General features: G+C 37.5%; 1 protein-coding gene across 1 annotated transcript in view; it reads left to right on the top strand.

Moving 5' to 3' along the window:
• RNF24 (ring finger protein 24) overlaps nt 1-19,009 on the top strand; it is a 145,443-nt gene that overhangs the window by 37,985 nt on the left and 88,449 nt on the right. The window lies entirely within an intron of this gene.

Raw genomic sequence — 19,009 nt, 5'->3', positions numbered from 1 at the left:
ACAAGTACCAGAGAAAGTTATAAAAGACTGGGAATGCAGAGGAAACTTCTGAAATGTAAGTGGTAGAGACTGGAGCACTTTGAAGGAAGTGAGGTAGTGATGCAGGAGTGGTAGCTTAGGTATTCAGGAGCAAAACATCTCAGTAAAGAAACTCCACCTGAGTTGGCGCATTCCAGGATCTGGGCCTCCACACATACAGAAATGCAACCTTACCTTTACTCAGGGATAACTGAGGCCTAGGAAAATCTTGCTAACAAAAGCTCACAAGACTGCCAATTTATAGATTTGCCATGAGAAATAGAATTTTCAGGTAAACTTGAATGTTGACCAGGGGAGTCATGTGAGGACAACAGAATTTAAAAGTGTATAACTTTGGTGAATTTAGAGTTAGAATAAACATAAGTGGTTTTTAAAAGTGTTTCTCTGCTACACTTGAAGTATTCTTCCTGGTGTAGGGGTGCTTTCCGGGGGACCTAAGTGTTTGACATTAACTGGCACACACTGGAAATGGCAGGAAATGTATGCTTAATTCTTTTTTTTTTTTTTAATCAGTCATCAATTTTATACACATCACTGTATACATGTCAATCCCAATCGCCCAATTCAGCACACCACCATCCCCACCCCACCGCAGTTTTCCCCCCTTGGTGCCCATACGTTTGTTCTCTACATCTGTGTCTCAACTTCTGCCCTGCAACCCGGTTCATCTGTACCGTTTTTCTAGGTTCCACATACATGCATTAATTGTATGCTTAATTCTATACATATATAATCTATGCTTCTATATAGATGGACTTGTACTAACACTTTCTCTCTGTAAATCCTTTACTACCATTGTCTTTGTTAGCTTTCATATGCAGCTGTAGATAAATATTGGCCAAATATATCACAGATTTTACTTTTACTTTAAATTAAAAGATATAAAAGGATATATATACACATATATGTGTGTGTGTATGTGTGTGTGCATATATATATATATATATATATATATATATATATATATGAAAAGACTCTGTCCTCTCTAGGTTCCTTGTCCCTTCACCAAAAACAGCTCATGTTATCAATTTCAGTATCTTTCCAGGGAAAATTTATGCATATTCAAGCAAATGCTTTTATTCTTTAGTAGTGAAATATACCAAATCCAACTAATAATAGATGTGTTTGCAGTTTTAGTGGCCACTGATATGGTGCAGACCGGTCAGCTATAGGCTGAGCTGCAGAGGCTCCATATCAACCCCTGACTGTTAATACAGACATAGAACCTGCCATCTAATTCTCTCAGGCTCAGGTTATTGCAGTAGGGCCAGGTACTGGCCAGTCCAGTGAGGCCACACTGTAACTCATTAACTGAAACTCAGTCATAGGTCTGAGAGAAAGATCTCTTCTGCAATTAGTTTCTGTACTCTAACTGAATAAAACAGGGACGTGTCCTGGTTTTCTCAAACTTACAGTTTGTTCACAAGACCACCTTTGGTTATATTAGAAAATAAAACGATTACATCTTCTAAAGCACAGTGTTTTGGCACTGTCCTGTTTGGGCAGGGTCTTGAGAGACAAATTGCCAGTTTGCTATTTTGTTGCCAGAAAGATGATCTCTAGATCAGCTAGTTCAAAACAAAAGTTATATTTGGTGATATGTATCTTTTATAATTATTTTAAGTGATATATAAGTAAAAAGTCACTATAGAAAGTCACTGTGTTCAGTTGACTTGGTGTATTTTTTGCAGCTAGTTTTTCATGGAGTACTCACTGCTCAGAGCTGAATGTTCTGTGGGTGCTTTATTAAGATTTATTTTTATGCAGGCAGTTAGTTGCACCTGCCCTAAAAGTTTTTCCAGGTTAGGCTCCAAAATAAATATACAAAAAGCAGTAGCTTTTCTCCATGCCAGGAATAACCAGCTCAGAAAATATAATGGAAAAAAAATCCCGATCATAACAATAACAAAAATACATACAATAAAACTGGGAATAAACTAAAGAAAAGTATAAAACCTGTATGACTGAAGCTATGTGAATCTACTGAGAGCCATAAAGTAAGACTAGAATACATGAAAAACATATCGTGTGCCTGTATATAAAGACCCATTCTCCCTAAAGTAAGCTATAAATTTAATATACTTTCAATCAGCTTCCCAACAGGATATTTTTAAAATTATTTATCTGAAAAAGATTGTGTAAGAATAGGCTTGTAAATATTAAAAAGAAAGAGTAATGATGGAAGTAAGTTTTCCTATCGTGTATGAATTGTTGGTATGCTAAGGTTATATTAAAACAAAACATTGAGTACTGATTCAGGACATCATGGATAGAAAAAAAAAAACAGACTACAAAATCCAGAAACAGACCCAGGCATGTATAAAAAGTGACTGTGAAAAAAGTATAATTTTAAAACAGTGGAGAAAGAATTTTATAAATGCTATTAGAACAAATGACTAACCATTTGGAAAAACAGTTTTAGATCTTTTTTCCACGCCATAGATTCAAGATGGCTTAAACATTTAAATTTGAGATGCAAAACATCTACATATTAAAAAGGAATATGAGTATTTCTGCAATCTGATGCAGGGAAATCAAAGATTAGAAACCATAAAGCAGGGGCACAAACTCAGTGCCGACAAGGCAACAGCATCAGGCAGGAAATTGAATCATTTGAGTACACTGGGTAGAAAACAAAATTGTGCAGTCCTCAGTTTCTTTTATTTTGGTTTTTTGATAGAGGTCGAAATATTTATATTCGTTGAGAAAAATAACAGCGTAAGCACAATAAGTGACCACCAACATTTGGTTCAGACTTAGGAAGTGATAAGCGATGGTGAACATAGTGACAAATGAAAGCATGCTGACCCAGGGTTGCACTCAACACTAGTCTGTAAGATCTCCTCCCAATTGTGCAACAACATGGCAGCTCGGAGGCCCCCCAAGGCCACTCAGCACTAAGCAATTGTTGCCATGCAAGAATAAAGCCCAGAGTTATCAGATCTTCTGATCTTTTTCCATGTAAAGCTGGAAAATTGCAAATTTTATGCTAAATCTCCCCAGTTTAAACTATCTCAACATTTAGAACTTTGTATAGGCCAAAGAAAACATGTTCACAGGTCAGATTCAGCCCATAGGCCTCAAGTTTTTGAATTCCACTGTGTAGTTTTGGTTTTGGTTTCAAGATTATGCTTACGTCTTTAAATGGGTTGGAATGCTTTCCATCTTTCTGTTTGTTCTTTTCTATACTCTGGATCAATTTATATAGCAGAGGAATTAATCTGTACAAATTTAGATGGAGTTCCACTTCGATTGCCATCAGGATCTGGGGCCTTTTTGTGAAGACAGAGTTCTATATTTTCCGAATTTCTTCTTGAGCCCGTTTTGGTTATTTATATTTCTATAAAATCGTACATTTAATCTAGATTTAAGTGAATTCTCTTATAGATGTTTTTTTAATCTCAGCACATCAATAGTTTTTAGCTCTTTCTCATTCTTAATTTTTTTTATAAATTTATTTATTTAATTTATTTTTTGGCTGCACTGGGTCTTCGTTGCTGTGCGCAGGCTTTCTCTAGTTGTGGCGAGTGAAGGCTACTCTTCATTGCAGTGTGCGGGCTTTTCATTGTGGTGGCGGAGCACGGGCTCTAGGCGCGCAACCTTCGGTAGTTGTAGCATATGGGCTCAGTAGTTGTGGCTCGCAGGCTCCAGAGCGCAGGCTCAGCAGCTGTGGCACACGGGCCCAGCTGCTCCGCGGCATGTGAGATCTTCCTGGACCAGGGCTCGAACCCACATCCCCTGCACTGACAGGTGGACTCTCAACCACTACGCCACCAGGGAAGCCCCTCATTCTTAATATTTTGTTGGTTTGTTGGTTGATTTCAATTCCCCTCTGGGTTTTTTGGTTTATTTTCATTCATATATTTTTGTTTGACCTTTATTAATCCCTTTTTCTGGTTTATTTTGTTTGATTTGTCCTTTTTCTGGCTTCTACAGTGAATTCTTTTGTTCATTTATTTTCATAATCCGTTTTAGATAGATAATACATGTATTGAAGATTATGTATTTTTTTCTCAGCACAAGAATTTTTCCCCCAAGGTGATCAATTTCTAAATAGTCTATAATTTGTTTTCCCTACCTCTCGGACTCAAGTCATTTCAGATTATCTTTTGAATTTCCTAGTAGTTAGTTTTCTTTATCTTTCTTACTGTTGAGTTAATTTTATTGTGTCGTAGTCACAGAATGTGGCCTATTTCTACTCTTCTGAATGTTCCTTATGACATTATAAAAAATCAGTTTATCTAAATGTAGATGTTCCAGATTCATTTTAAAAGACACAAAGTTCTAAATATATGTTTATTGTCTGGTAATGGTATTGTTTGTATCCTGTCTGTCTCTCTTTTTTTTTTTTTTCTTTTTGTGACACGTTAAAGTCTAAGAGAGGTATATTAGGCTCCCACAATGATTATGTTTTTACCAAATTCTGTGTTTTTAATAAACTTTGTTTCTGTATTTTGATGCTTTATTAAGTTTTGTGTCTGTTACACTTTATTTGGTTTTATATATGTATCTAATTTTTTAATCACTATAAAACATCATTGTCAGGACTTCCCTGGTGGTGCAGTGGTTAAGAATCCACCTGCCAATGCAGGGGACACGGGTTTGAGCCCTGGCCCAGGAAGATCCCACATGCTGTGGAGTAACTAAGCCCGTGCACCACAACTACTGAGCCTGTGCTCTAGAGCCCACAAGCCACAACTACTGAGCCCACGTGCCACAACTACTGAAGCCCGTGTGCCTAGAGCCCGTGCTCCACAAAAGAAGCCACCGCAATGAGAAGCCCACGCGCCGCAACTAGAGAAAGCCCGTGCGCAGCAATGAAGATCCAACACAACCAAAAATAAATAAATAAATAGGTAACATTAAAAAAAAAAATCATTGTCCTATATAACTTTTTTTGCCTTCATTTCTACTCTTTTTAAAATTGGCATTCCTACTTTTTCTGATAATATTTGCCAGCTATATTTTTCTTCGTTTTTGTGTTGCCACCTTCATTTAAAAATTTCTTCGAATCATTTTACATGTTTTCTTACAAACAGCTTATAGCTGATAATTGTATTTATGTAGTCTTAGAGTCTCTTTTAATAGGGAGACATTTTTTCTGATAATTAACTTTAGATCTTGTTACTGCCATTTTATTTTATATTTCTTTCATTTGCTCTCTTATGACTACTCCCCCTTTTTATTTCCTTTCTAGATTTTGTTGAAATGATAGAGTTTTTCTTTGCTTCATTTTTCTCCTTCATCCCATTTGTGGCTCACTACATTTTTTTTTTAATTTTATTTATTTTTGGCTGCATTGGGTCTTCGTTGCTGCGTGTGGGCTTTCTCTAGTTATGGCAAGCGGGGGCTATTCTTCGTTGCGGTGCGTGGACTTCTCATTGCAGTGGGTTCTCTTGTTGCAGAGCACAGGCTCTAGGTGTGCATGCTTCAGTAGTTGTGGCACACGGGCTCAGTAGTTGTGGCTCACGGGCTCTAGTGTGCAGGCTCAGTAGTTGTAGTGCACGGGCTTAGTTGCTCCGCAGCATGTGGGATCTTCCCAGACCAGGGATTGAACCCATGTCCCCTGCATTGGCAGGCGGATGCTTAACCACTGCACTACCAGGGAAGTCCGTGTGGCTTGCTACATTTTAGCACACGTATTTGTTGTTGTTGTTTGATTTTTTTGTTTGTTATTTGTAGATGCTTTTTATAAAGTGAGAAAGTTCCCTTCTATTCCTATATTTCTGGGAGTTCTTATAATGAATGAATATTGAATCTTGTCAGACGCTTGTTTTTTTCATCAGTTGATATGATCATGTGATTTTTTTTCCTTCTTTAGCCATTTAATATGGTGGATTATATATTTTTTTAAAATATTAAACTAACTTTGCATCCCTAGAATGAACCCTACTTGGTCATGGTGTAAGACTTCTTATATATTGCTGAATTCTACTAGTTAATATTTTGTTAAGAATTTTTGTGTCTGTATTCATGAGACACTGACCTTATCTAGTTTGGCTATCAGGGTTAACACTAGCTTCAAAAAACGAGTTGAGGGCTTCCCTGATGACACAGTGGTTAAGAATCCACCTGCCAATGCAGGGGACATGGGTTTGAGCCCTAGTCTGGGAAGATCCCACATGCTGCGGAGCAACTAAGCCTGTGCTCCACAACTACTGAGCCCTCGTGCCACAACTGCTGAAGCCCACACTCCTAGAGCCTGTGCCCAGCAACAAGAGAAGCCAACGCGATGAGAAGCATGCACACCACAACAAAGAGTAGCCCCGCTCGCTGCAACTAGAGAAAGCCCATGTGCAGCAACAAAGACCCAACGCAGCCAAAAATAAATAAATAAATTTATTTTTTTAAAAATGAGTTGAGAAATGTTCCATTCTATTTTCAGGAAGCCATTGTCAAGAATTGGTGTTAATTCTTCTTTAAACATTTGGTAGAATTCTCTGGTAAAATTATCTGGGCCTGGAGCTTTCTTTTTTGTGAATTTCTTAATGCCAAATTAAATTTATTTAATAGTTGTAGAACACATAGTGATTGCCCATAGTCATTCTTTCAGAGTAGGTCTGCTGGCAACATATTCTCTTTGTTTTCCTTCATGTAAGCATGTTCTGATTTCCTATTTTATTCCTGAAGGATATTTTTGTCAGATATAGGATTCTGGGTTGACATTTCTTTTCTTTCAGCACTTGAAAAATGTTGTGTCACTTCCTTCTGGCCTCTATCATTTCTGATGAGAAGTCTACTCTCTTTCAAACTGTTTTTCCACTAAAGATAATACATATTTGTCTCTGGTTGCTTTCAAGGTGTTTCTTTTTTTTCCTTTAGTTTTAATAAGTTTGACTCGATGTGTCTTGGTGTAGATTTGGCGGGGGGGTGGTTATTCTGTTTGCTCATCTTCTTGAATTTATACATTTCTGTCTTTTGCAAAATTCTGGAAGTTTTTAGCATTTCTTTGAGTACTTTTTCAGCCCTGCCCTCTTTCTCCTCTCCTGGGAATTCAGTGACATGAATGTTAAATTTTTATTATAGTCCCACATGTCCCTGAGGCTCTGTTCATTTTTCCTTCAATCTATTTTCTCTCTGTTGTTCAGATTGAGTAGTTTCTATTATTCTTTTAGGTCACTGACACTTCCTTCTTTCCCTTTCATTCTCTTGCTGAGCCCATCCACTGAATTTTCTATTTCAGTTGTGGTATTTTTCAGTTCTAAAATTTTTGTTTTGTTCTTCTCTGGTCTTCTTTGCTGAGACTTTCTTTTTTTTTTTTTTCAGGGTTTTCTTTTCTTGTCATTGAAGTGTAGTTGATTTACAATAGTAGTTTCAGGTGTACAACATAGTGATTCAATATCTTTATAGATTATACTCCATTTAAAGGTATTACAAAATACTGACTATATTTCCCAGTGCTGTATGTTGCTTATTTATTTTATACATAGTAGTTTGTGTCTCTTAATTCCATACCCCTATCTTGCTCCTCCCTCCTTTCCCCTCCCCACTGGTAACCACTAGTTTGTTCTCTATATCTGTGAGCCTGTTTCTGTTTTGTTCTATACATTCATTTGTTTTATTTTTTAGATTCCACATATAAGTGATAACATACAGTATTTGTCTTTTTCTGACTTATTTCACTAAGCATAATTCCCTCTAGGTCCATCCATGATACTGCAAATGGCAGAATGTCATTCTTTTTTAATGGCTGAGAAATATTCCATTGTGTGTGTGTGTGTGTGTGTATGCCACATTTTCTTTATCCATTCGTGTGCTGAGGGACACTTAAGTTGCATTCATATCTTGGCTACTGTAAATAATGCTGCTGTGAACATTTGGGGTGCATATATCTTTTCAAATTAGTGTTTTCATTTTCTTTGCTGAGATTTTTCCATGTTTTCATTTGTTTCAAACATGTTCGTAACTGCTTGTTGAAATATCATTATGATAGCTGCCTTAAAATCTTTGTTAGAAATTCTAACATTTCTGTCATCTCAGTTATGGCAGTTGTTGATTTTTTTTTTCATTCAGTCTGTGATCTTTTTAGTTCTTGGTATGATGAGTGATTTTCAGTTGAAACCTGGACATTTTGTATATTATGTATAAGTTTCTGGATTTTACTTAAACTTTCTGTGTTACCTGGCTTCCTCTGACACTGCTCTGGCAGTGAAAAAGATACAACACCACTTCATTACTGCCAGGTGAGGCTAGAAGTCCAGGTTCTCCCTTCAGCCTTTGTTGACATAGGGGAGTGGGGGAGCTCCTTGTTATTGGTGGGCAGGGTTGGGAGTTCCAGCTCTCCACTGGGCTTTCACTGATACCTCCTTGACTGGGAGGGGTAGGAATGCTTATTGCTGCAGGGTAGTGGTAAACTCCTGATTCTGCACTATACCTCCTCTGTCACCACCTCAGAGGGGAAGGGTTCAGTCACCTTTTTACTGCTGGATAGAGGTGGAAGTCCAGGCAACTTCCACATGTGGTCTCCACTGATATTGCAGAGGTGGGTCTTCATTACCACGTGGCAGGACAGAATTTCCAGCTTCCTACTTGGCCTTTTCTGACACTACCCCAGGCTTAGGGCAAGGGTGGAGATCTAGGCTGTCCATTTAGCCTTTGCTAGCATGTGTAGGGGTGGGCCATAGTTCTGGGATGTTTGGAGTAGAGCAGTTACTATCTGAAAGTTTTCTGCCTTCCTAGGATACCCTTTTTGTGGTCCAGTGCCCAGATAGAACAGGTTTATTGGGGCTATTTTTGTCTTCACCTGTTCTCATTTCTGGTTTGCCAACTTCTTCAGCTCCAAGTCTGGGATATGTGAGACAAAAAGAAACCTCAGAACCCACTACCATGTTGTTCCTTAGGTTTTGAGGTTCTGAGCTAGTGTGCCTTTTTCTCAACATCTTTCAGAGTATTCTCATCAACTTCTCATTGTTTTATATATAATGCCCAAAGTTTTTAGTTGTATTTAGATAGAGAAATAGGAAATGTATGTCTATCTTTCTGCAACCAGCGTGTCTTTTGATGGAGGTATAGGCAGTGACCTCTGATGTCTTCTGTTTTTTTTATTAGAATTAACTGAGGTACTTTATTAGCATGTTTAGAACAATGCAACTCAATGATAGCTATTATTACATATATGCAAATGCAAACATACATAAGTGTATAACATTTTTAATATATAACATATCTGGAATTATGTCTTATCTATTGTTCCTCAGCTTTCTTTTCTTTTTTTTTCACTTAATAGCTCTTGGAGCTCTGTCTATATCAGAATATGTAGACCCACTTCTATATCAGAATATATAGACCCACCTCTTTTTAACAGATGCGTTTCACAGTTAGGATGTACCATAATTTAACCTCTTGCATATTGAACATTGGTTCTTTCTTAATTTCATTGTGTTGCAAATAAATATCTATATCTGTACATCTTTGTCCACATTTCTTTAATATAGAGTCATAAATTAAGTTGCTGACTCAACTGAATTCTAAATGGGCATACCCATTTAGCATTTTTATTGCAATCCAAATAGTCTTTCAAATGGATTTCTTCAAATTTAAATCCTACCTACAGTTAGAAGATTTTTAAGATTTTTCATTCTAGATCCCCAAAAAATGCCATTGGTAATTTGATAGGGAATGCATTGGATCTGTAGATTGCCTTGGGTAGTATAGTCATTTTGACAATATTGATTCTTCCCATCCAAGAACATGGTATATCTTTCCATCTGTTTGTGTCATCTTCAATTTCTTTCATCAGCATCTTACAGTTTTTGGAGTACAGGTCTTTTGCCTCCTTAGGTAGGTATATTCCTAAATATTTTATTCTTTTTGATGCAGTGGTAAATGGGATTGTTTCCTTAAATTCTATTTCTGATCTTTCATTGTTAGTGTATAGAAACAGGAGAGATTTCTGTGTATTAATTTTGTGTCCTGCAACTTTACCGAATTCATTGATGAGCTTTAGTAGTTTTCTGGCAGCATCTTTAGGATTTTCTATGTACTGAATCATGTCATCTACAAATAGTGACAGTTTTACTTCTTCCTTTCCAATTTTGATTCCTTTTATATCTTTTTCCTCTCTGAAGGTTGTGGCTAGGACTTCTAAAACAATGTTGAACAAAAGTGGTGAGAGTGGACATCCTTGTCTTTTCCTGAGCATAGAGGAAATGCTTTCAGCTTTTCACTGTTGAGTATGATGTTAGTTGTGGGTTTGTCATATATGGCCTTTATTTTGTTGAGGTAGGTTTCCTCTATGCCCACTTTCTGGAGAGGTTTTATCATAAATCAGTGTTGAATTTTGTCAAAAGCTTTTTCTACATCTATTGAGATGATGATATGGTTTTTATTCTGCAATTTAATGTGGTGTATCACACTGATTGATTTGCAAATATTGAAAAACCCTTGCATCCCTGGGATAAATCCCACTTGATCATAATGTATTATCCTTTTAATGTGTTGTTGGATTTGGTTTGCTAGTATTTTGTTGAGGATTTTTGCATCTATGTTCATCAGTGATATTGGCCTGTAATTTTTTGTGGTATCTTTGTCTGGTTTTGATATCAGGGTGATGGTGACCTCATAGAATGAGTTTGGGAGTGTTCCTTCCACTGCAATTTTTTGGAGTAGTTTCAGAAGGATAGGTGTTAACTTTTCTCTAAATTTTTCATAGAATTCACATGTGAAGCCATCTGGTCCTGGACTTTTGTTTGTTGGAACTTTTTAAATCACAGTTTCAATTTCAGTACTTGTGACTGGTCTATTCGTATTTTCTATTTCTTCCAACTTCAGTCTTGAAAGATTAGGCCTTTCTAAGAATTTGTCCATTTCTTCTAGGTTGTCCATTTTATTGGCATATAGTTGCTTGTAGTAGTCTCTTAAGATCTTTTGTATTTCTGTGATGTCAGTTGTAAATTCTCCTTTTTCATTTCTAATTTTATTGATTTGAGCCCTGTCCCTTTTTTTCTTGGGGAGTCTGGTTTATCAATTTTGTGTCTCTTTTCAAAGAACCAGCTTTGAGTTTCATTGATCTTTGCTACTGTTTTCTTTGTCTGTCTTTCATTTATTTCTGCTCTGATCTTTATGATTTCTTCCCTCCTACTAACTTTAAGTTTTGTTTGTTCGTCTTTCTCTAGTTGCTTTAGGTGTAAAGTTAGGGTGTTTATTTGAGATTTTTCTTGTTTCCTGAGGTAAGACTGTATTGCTATAAACTTCCCTCTTAGAACTGCTTTTGCTGTGTCCCATAGGTTTTGGATAATCGTGTTTTCATTTTCATTTGTCTCTAGGTGTTTTTTGATTTCCTCTTTGATTTCTTCAGTGATCCATTGGCTGTTTCGTAACATATTGTTTAGCCTCCACGTGTTTGTGTCTTTCACAGGTTTTTTCTTGTAGTTGATTTCTAATCTCATAGTGTTGTAGTCGGAAAAGATGCTTGATATTATTTCAGTTTTCTTAAATTTACTGGGGCTTGCTTTGTGGCTCAGCATGTGACCTATCCTGGAGAATGTTCCATGTGCACTTGAGAGGAATGTGTATTCTGCTGCTTTCGGACAGAATGTTCTATAAATGTCAATTAAGTTCATCTGCTATAATGTATAATTTAAGGCCTGTGTTTCCATATTGCTTTTCTGTCTGGATGGTCTGTCCATTGATGTAAGTGGGGTGTTAAATTCCTCCACTACTATTGTGTTACTGTTGATTTCTCCTTTCATGGCTGTTAGCATTTGCCTTATATATTGAGGTGCTCCTATGTTGGGTGCATATATATTTACAATTGTTATATCTTCTTCTTGGATTGATCCCTTGATCATTATGTAGTATCCTTCTTTGTCTCTTTTAACCGTCTTTACTTTAAAGTCTATTTTGTCTGATGAGTGTTGCTACTCGCACTTTCTTTTGATTTCCATTTGCATGGAATACATTTTTCCACTCCCTCACTTTCAGTCTGTATGTGTCCCTAGATCTGAAGTGGGACTCTTGTAGACAGCATATATATGGGTCTTGTTTTTGTATCCATTCAGCCAGTCTGTGTCTTCTGGTTGGAGCATTTAAGCCATTTACCTTTAAGGTAATTATCAATACTTGTGTTCTTATTGCCATTTTGTTGATTGTTTTGGATTTGTTTTTGTAGGTCTTTAACTTCCCTTCCTCTTTTGTTCTCTTCTCTTGTGATTTGATGAATAGCTTTAGTGTTGTGTTTGGATTGCTTTTTCTTTTTTGTGTGTGTATCTACTGAAGACTTTTGGTTTGCGGTTACCATAAGGTTTTGATATAGCAGTCTGTATATACACAAGATTGTTTTAAGTAGCTGGTCTCTTAATCTCAAATGCATTTCCAGTATCATGCATTTGTACTCTCCTCTTCCCACAGTTGCTGGTTTTGATATTATATTTGTGTGTGGATGATTTCCTACCTTTACTGTATGTTTGCCTTTACCAATGAGCTTTCCCATTCATAGTTTTCTTATTTCTAGTTGTGGCCTTTTCTTTTCCACCTAGAGAAGTTCCTTTAGCATTTGTTGTAAAGCTGGTTTGGTGGTGAGTTTTTGCTTGTCTATAAAGCTTTTAATTTCTCTGTCAAATCTGAATGAGAGCCTTGCTGGGTAGAGTATTCTTGGTTGTAAGTTTTCCCCTTTCATCATTTTAAATATATGGTGCCATTGCCTTCTGGCCTGCAAGAGTTTCTGCTAGAAAATCAGCTGATAACCTTATGGGGATTCCTTTGTATGTTATTTGTTGCTTTTTCCTTGTTGTTTTTAATATTTTCACTTTGTCTTTTATTTTTGTCAATTTGATTAATATGTGTCTTGGCATGCTTCTCTTTGGGTTTATCATGTATGGGACTCTCTGTGCTTCCTGGACTTGAGTGAGTGTCTCCTTTCCCATGTTAGGGAAGTTTTCGGCCATTATCTCTTCAAATATTTTCTCAGGCCCTTTCACTCTCTCTTTTCCTCCTGGGACCCCTATAATGCAAATGTTGGTGTGTTTAATGTTGTCCTAGAGGTCCCTTAGACTGTCCTCATTTCTTTTCATTCTTTTTTCATTTTACTGTTCTGTGGCAGTGATTTCCACCAGTCTGTTTTCCAGCTCACTTATTCGTTTTTCTGCCTCATTTATTCTGCTATTGGTTCCTTCTAGTGTATTTTTCATTTCAGTTATTGTGTTGTTCCTCACTGTTTGTTTGTTCTTTAGTTCTTATAGGTTCTTGTTAACATTTCTTGTTTTTTCTCCATTCATGCCTCCATTCAATTTCTGAGATTTTGGATCATCTTTACTATCATTACTCTGAATTCTTTTTCAGGTAGATTGCCTATCTCCACTTCACTTAGTCGTTATTCTGGGGTTTCAGCTTGTTCTTTCATCTGGAACGTATTTCTCTGCCATCTCATTTTGCCTAACTTTCTGTGTTTGTGCTCTCCGTTTCTCAGGCTGCAGGTTTGTAGTTCTTCTTGCTTCTGGTGTCTGCCCCCTGGTGGGTGAGGTTTGTCCAGAGGCTTGTGTAGGTTTCCTGGTGGATGGAACTGATGCCTGCCCACTGGTGGGTGAAGCTGGGTCTTGTCCCTTTGGTGGGCAGGGCCGTGGCAAGGGGTGCGTTTAGAGGTAGCCGTGGGCTCAAGATGACGTTAGGCAGCCTGTTTGTTGCTGGGTGGGGCTGTGTTCCCACTCTGTTGGTTGTTTGGCCTGAGGCCTCCCAGCACTGGAGGCTTCAGGCTGTTGGGTGGGGCCAGGTCTCAGTGCCAAAATGGTAACCTCCAGGAGAGCTCACACAGATGAATATTCCCTGGGGCCTCCACCACAAGTGTCCTTGTCCCACAGTGAGCCACAGCCAATGCCTGCCTCCCCAGGAGACCCTCCAAGACCTGCAGGTAGGTCAGGCCGAGACTCCTATGGAGTCACTGCTTTGCCCTGAGTCCCAGTGCACATGAAACCTTGTGTGTGCCCTCCAAGAGTGTAGTCTCTGTTCCCCCAGTCCTGTAGAGCTCCTCCACTCAAGCCTCACTGGCCTTCAAAGCCAAATGCTCTGAGGGTTCCTCCTCCTAATGATAGACCGCCAGGCTGGGGAGCCTGACGTGGGGCTCTGAACTCTCATTCTTGTGTGAGAACCTCTATGATATAATTATTTTCCAGTTTGTGGGTCACCCACATGGCAGGTGTGAGATTTGATTATATCGTGAAAGCACCCCTCCTACCGTCTCGTTGTGGCTTCTTCTTTGTCTTTGGGTGCAAAATATCTTTTTCAGTAGGTTCCAGTGTTTTTTGTTGATGGCTGTTCAACAGTTGGTTGTGATTTTGGTGTTTTTGTGAGAGGAGGTGAGCTCAAGTCCTTTAACTCCACCATCTTGTCCTCAGTCCTAAACTCAGTGTGGATCCAGGCAACCGCCACCAGCATGAGTGTGAGCCAGTATGTCCGCATCATGGTCCCATCCCAGTCTCTGGAGGGCGCAGGGCAGGGCAGCTGCAGAGAACTCTAAGGGAAGGTGGGAGCTTCACAGATGGCCAGCCTCAGAGGCGTGTGTATACAATGATTTTTTTATTTAGGTATAGTTGTTGTAAAGTATATACATTTCAGGTGTACAACATAATGATTCACTAATTTTAAAGGTTTCATTCCATTTACAGTTATTAACTATATATCCTTGTAGCCTATTTATCTTATACATAGTAGTTTGTACCTCTTAATCCCCTACTGCTATCTTACCCCTCCCTCCTTCCCTCTCCCCACTGGTAACCTCTCATTTGTTCTCTACATCTCAAGTCTGTTTCTGTTTTGTTGTACTCACTAATTTTATTTTTTAGATTCCACATGTAAGTGGTGTCATACAGTATTCGTCTTTTCTGTCTGACTTATTTCATTCAGCATAATAGCCACCAAGTCCATCTGTGTTGCTGCAAATGGCAAAATTTCCTTCTTTTTTATGGCTGAGTAGTATTCCATTGTATGTATGTGTGTCTGTATACACACACACACCCCCCACATCTTTATCTATTCATCATTGATGGAAACACGTCTTTATCCATTCATCTGTTGATGGACACTTAGGTTACTTCCATATCTTGGCAATTGTATATAATGCTGATATGAACACTGGGGTGCATGAATCTTTTCAAATTCGTGTTTTTGTTGATAAAGACCCAGGAGTGAAATTTCTGGGTCACATGGTAGTTCTATTTTTAGCTTTTGGAGACACCTCCATACTCTTTTCCATAGTGGCTGCACCAGTTTGCATTCCCACCAACAGTGTACAAGGGTTCCTTTTTTTCCACATCCTCGCCAATATTTGTTATTTGTGTTCTTTTTGATGATAGCCATTCTGACAGGTGTGTGGTGATACCTCATTGTGGTTTTAATTTGCATTTTTCTGATGATTAACAGTGTTGAGCATCTTTTCATGTGCCTATTGGCCATCTATATGTCTTCTTTGAAAAAATGTCTATTCAGATCTTCTGCTTATTTTTTAATCGAATTGTTTGTTTTTTTGATGTTGAGTTGTATGAGCTGTTTATATATTTTGGATATTAATCTTTTATTGGTCATATCATTTGCAAATATTTTTCCCATTCAGTAGGTTGTCTTTGTGTTTTGTTGATGGTTTCCTTTGCTGTGATCTCTCTTTATTTTCCTTGATGTACCACAATTTTTTAAAATTGAAGTATAGTTGATTTACAATGTTGTGTTCATTTCTGCTGTACAGCAAAGTGATTCAGTTATACATATATATATTCTTTTTCATAATCTTTTCCATTATGGTTTATCACAGGATATTGACTATAGTTCCCTGTGCTATACAGTAGGACCTTGTTGTTTATCCATTCTATATATACTAGTTTGCATATGCTAACCCCAAACTCTCACTCCATCCCTCCCCCAACCCCCATCCCCTTTGGCAACAAGTCTGTAAGTCTGTTTCTGTTTCGTAGATAAGATCATTTGTGCCATATTTTAGATTCCACATATAAGTCATATCATATGGTATTTGTCTTTTTCTGACTTACTTCACTTAGTATGGTAGTCTCTAGGTCCATCCATGTTGCAGCAAATGGCATTATTTCATTCTTTTTTACGGCTGAGTAGTATTCTATTGTGTATATATGTGTGTGTGTGTATATACATATATATGTGTGTGTGTGTATATATACACACATATACATATACCACATTTTTTTTATCCATTCATCTATCGATGGACATTCAGGTTCTTTCCATGTCCTGGCTACTGTAAATAGTACTGCTATAAATATAGAGGTGCATGTATGTTTTCAAATTAGAGTTTTGTCAGGATATATGCCCAGGAGTGAGATTGCTGGATCATATGGCAACTCTATTTTTAGTTTTTTGAGGAATCTCTGTACTGTTTTCCATAGTGGCTGCACCAACTTACATTCCCACTAGCAGTGTAGGAGGGTTTCCATTTCTCCACATCCCCTCTAGTATTTGTTATTTGTAACCTTTTTAATGATGGCCATTCTGACTGGTGTGAGGTGATATCTCATTGTAGTTTTGATTTTCATTTCTCTAATAATTAGCAGTGATGAGCATCTTTTCATGTGCCTGTTGGCCATCTGTGTGTCTTCTTTGGATAAATGTCTGTTTAGGCCTTCTGCCCATTTTTCAATTGGGTTGTTTGGTTTTTTGTTGTTGTTGAGTTGCATGAGCTCTTTGTATATTTTGGAAATTAAGCCTTTGTCAATCTCATTATTTGCAAATATTTTCTCCCAGTCTGTAGGTTGTCTTTACATTTTGTTCATGGTTTCCTTTGCTGTGCAAAAGCTTGTAAGTTTGATTAGGTCCCATTTGTTTTTGTTTGTTTAATATTTATTTATTTATTTGGTTGTGCCAGGTCTTAGTTGTGGCATGCAAACTCTTAGTTGCAGCATGCATATGGGAATCTAGCTCCCTGACCAAGGATCGAACCCAGGCTGCCTGCATTGGGAGCGTGGAGTCTTAACCACTGCACCACCAGGGAAGTCCCCCCATTTGTTTATTTTTGCTTTTATTTCTATTGCCTTGGGAGACTGACCTAAGAAAACATTGATACAGTTTATGTCAGAGAATGTTTTGCCTATGTTCTCTTCTAGGAGTTTTATGTTGTCATGTCTTATATTTAAGTCTTTAGGCCATTTTGAGTTTACTTTTGTGTATGGCGTGAGGGTGTGTTCTAACTTCATTGATTTACAGGCAGCTGTCCAACTTTCCCAACACCACTTGCTGAAGAGATTGTCTTTTTCCCATTGTATATTCTTGTCTCCTTTGTCAAAGATTAATTGACCATAGGTGTGTGGGTTTATTTCTGGGCTCTCTATTCTGTTCCTTTGATCCATATGTCTGTTTTTGTGCCAATACCATGCTGTTTTGATTACTGTAGCTTTGTACTGTTGTCTGAAGTCTGGGAGGGTTATGCTTCCTGCTTTATTCTTTTTTCTCAGGCAATTCTGGGTCTTTTATGGTTCCATATAAATTTTTGGATCATTTGTTCTAATTCTGTGAAAACTGTCATGGTGTACCACAATTTCTTTATCCATTCATCCACTGATGGACATTTGGGTTCTTTCCATATTTTGGTTATTGTGAATAGTGCCATTAAGAACATTCATGTACAAAGATTTGCTTGAGTACCTGTTTTCAATTCTTTTGGGTATATTCCTAGGAGTGGAACTGCTGGGCCATAAGATAATTCTATGTTTAACTTCTTGAGGAACCACCAAAATGTTTTCCACAGCGGCTATACCATTTTACATTCCTACCAGCAATGCACGAGGGTTCAAATTTCTTCATATCTTCACTAATGCTTGTTATTTTCTGTGCTGTTTTCAAAATACCCATTCTTGTGGGTGTGAAGTGGTATTTCATTATGGTTTTGGTTTGCATTTCTCTAATGACTAACGATGTGGAGCATCCTTTTATGTGCTTATTTCATTTGTATATCTTGTTTGGAGAAACAGCTATTTAAGACCTTTGCCCATTTTTAAACTGGGCTGTCTTCTTGTTGTTAAGTTGCAAAAGTTCTTTATGTAATCTGGATACTAAACCCTTATAAGATATATGATTTACAAACATTTTCTCCCATTTTGTAGTTTGTATTTTCACTTTCTTGTTAATGTCCTTTCGTGCACAAAAATGTTAAATTCTGATGAAGTCTAATTTATCTTTTTTTGCTTTTTTTCTTTTGTGGCTCATGCTTTTGATGTCAAATCTAAGAATCCATTGCCAAATCCAAGGTCATGGATATTTACCTCTAAGTTTTCTTTTAAGAGTTTTCTAGTTTTAGCTTTTCTGTTTAGGTCATTAGTTGATTTTGAGTTAACTTTTGTACAGGATATGAGGAAGGGGGTCCAGCTTTATTCGTTTGTATGTGAATATCCAGTTGTTCCAGTACCATTTGTTAGACTATTTTTTCCCCATTGAATGGTCTTCATGTTCTTGTCAAAAATCAACTGGTCCTAGATGTTTGGGGTTTACTTCTGGATTCTCAAGTCTATTCCATTGATCTATATGTCTGTCTTATGTGAATACCACAGAGTTTTAACTACTGTAGCTTTGTAGTAAGTTTTGAAATTGGGAAGAGTGTAAGTCTTCCAACTCTGTTCTACTTTTTCAGAATTGTTTTGGCTATTCAGGGCCGCTTGCAATTCCCTAAGAATTTGAGGACTGCTTTCCCATTTCTGCAAAATTATGCTTGGAATTTTGATAGTGATTGTGCTGAACCTGCAGATTGCTTTGGGCAGTCAGTCATCCCATTATTTTGGTTTGTTGTATTTTTATTTTCATCCAGCTCAAAATGTTTTCTAATTTTCCTTTTGTTTTCTCCTTCAACATATAGGCTGCTTACAAATGCAATGTTTATTTGCCAAATATTTGTGGGTATCCCAAATTTCCTCCTTTTGATGACTTCTAATTTAATTCCATCATGGTCAGAGGACATACTTTGTTGAGTTTCAATCCTTTTAAATTTATTGAAACTTGTTTTATGACCTAGCACAGGGGTTGGTAAACT

The sequence above is a fragment of the Eubalaena glacialis genome, chromosome 13 (genome assembly GCF_028564815.1).
Source record: "Eubalaena glacialis isolate mEubGla1 chromosome 13, mEubGla1.1.hap2.+ XY, whole genome shotgun sequence".
NCBI lineage: Eukaryota > Metazoa > Chordata > Mammalia > Artiodactyla > Balaenidae > Eubalaena > Eubalaena glacialis.
Note: the sequence above shows the minus strand (reverse complement) of the source record. Positions and strands in the feature narration are given on the sequence as shown.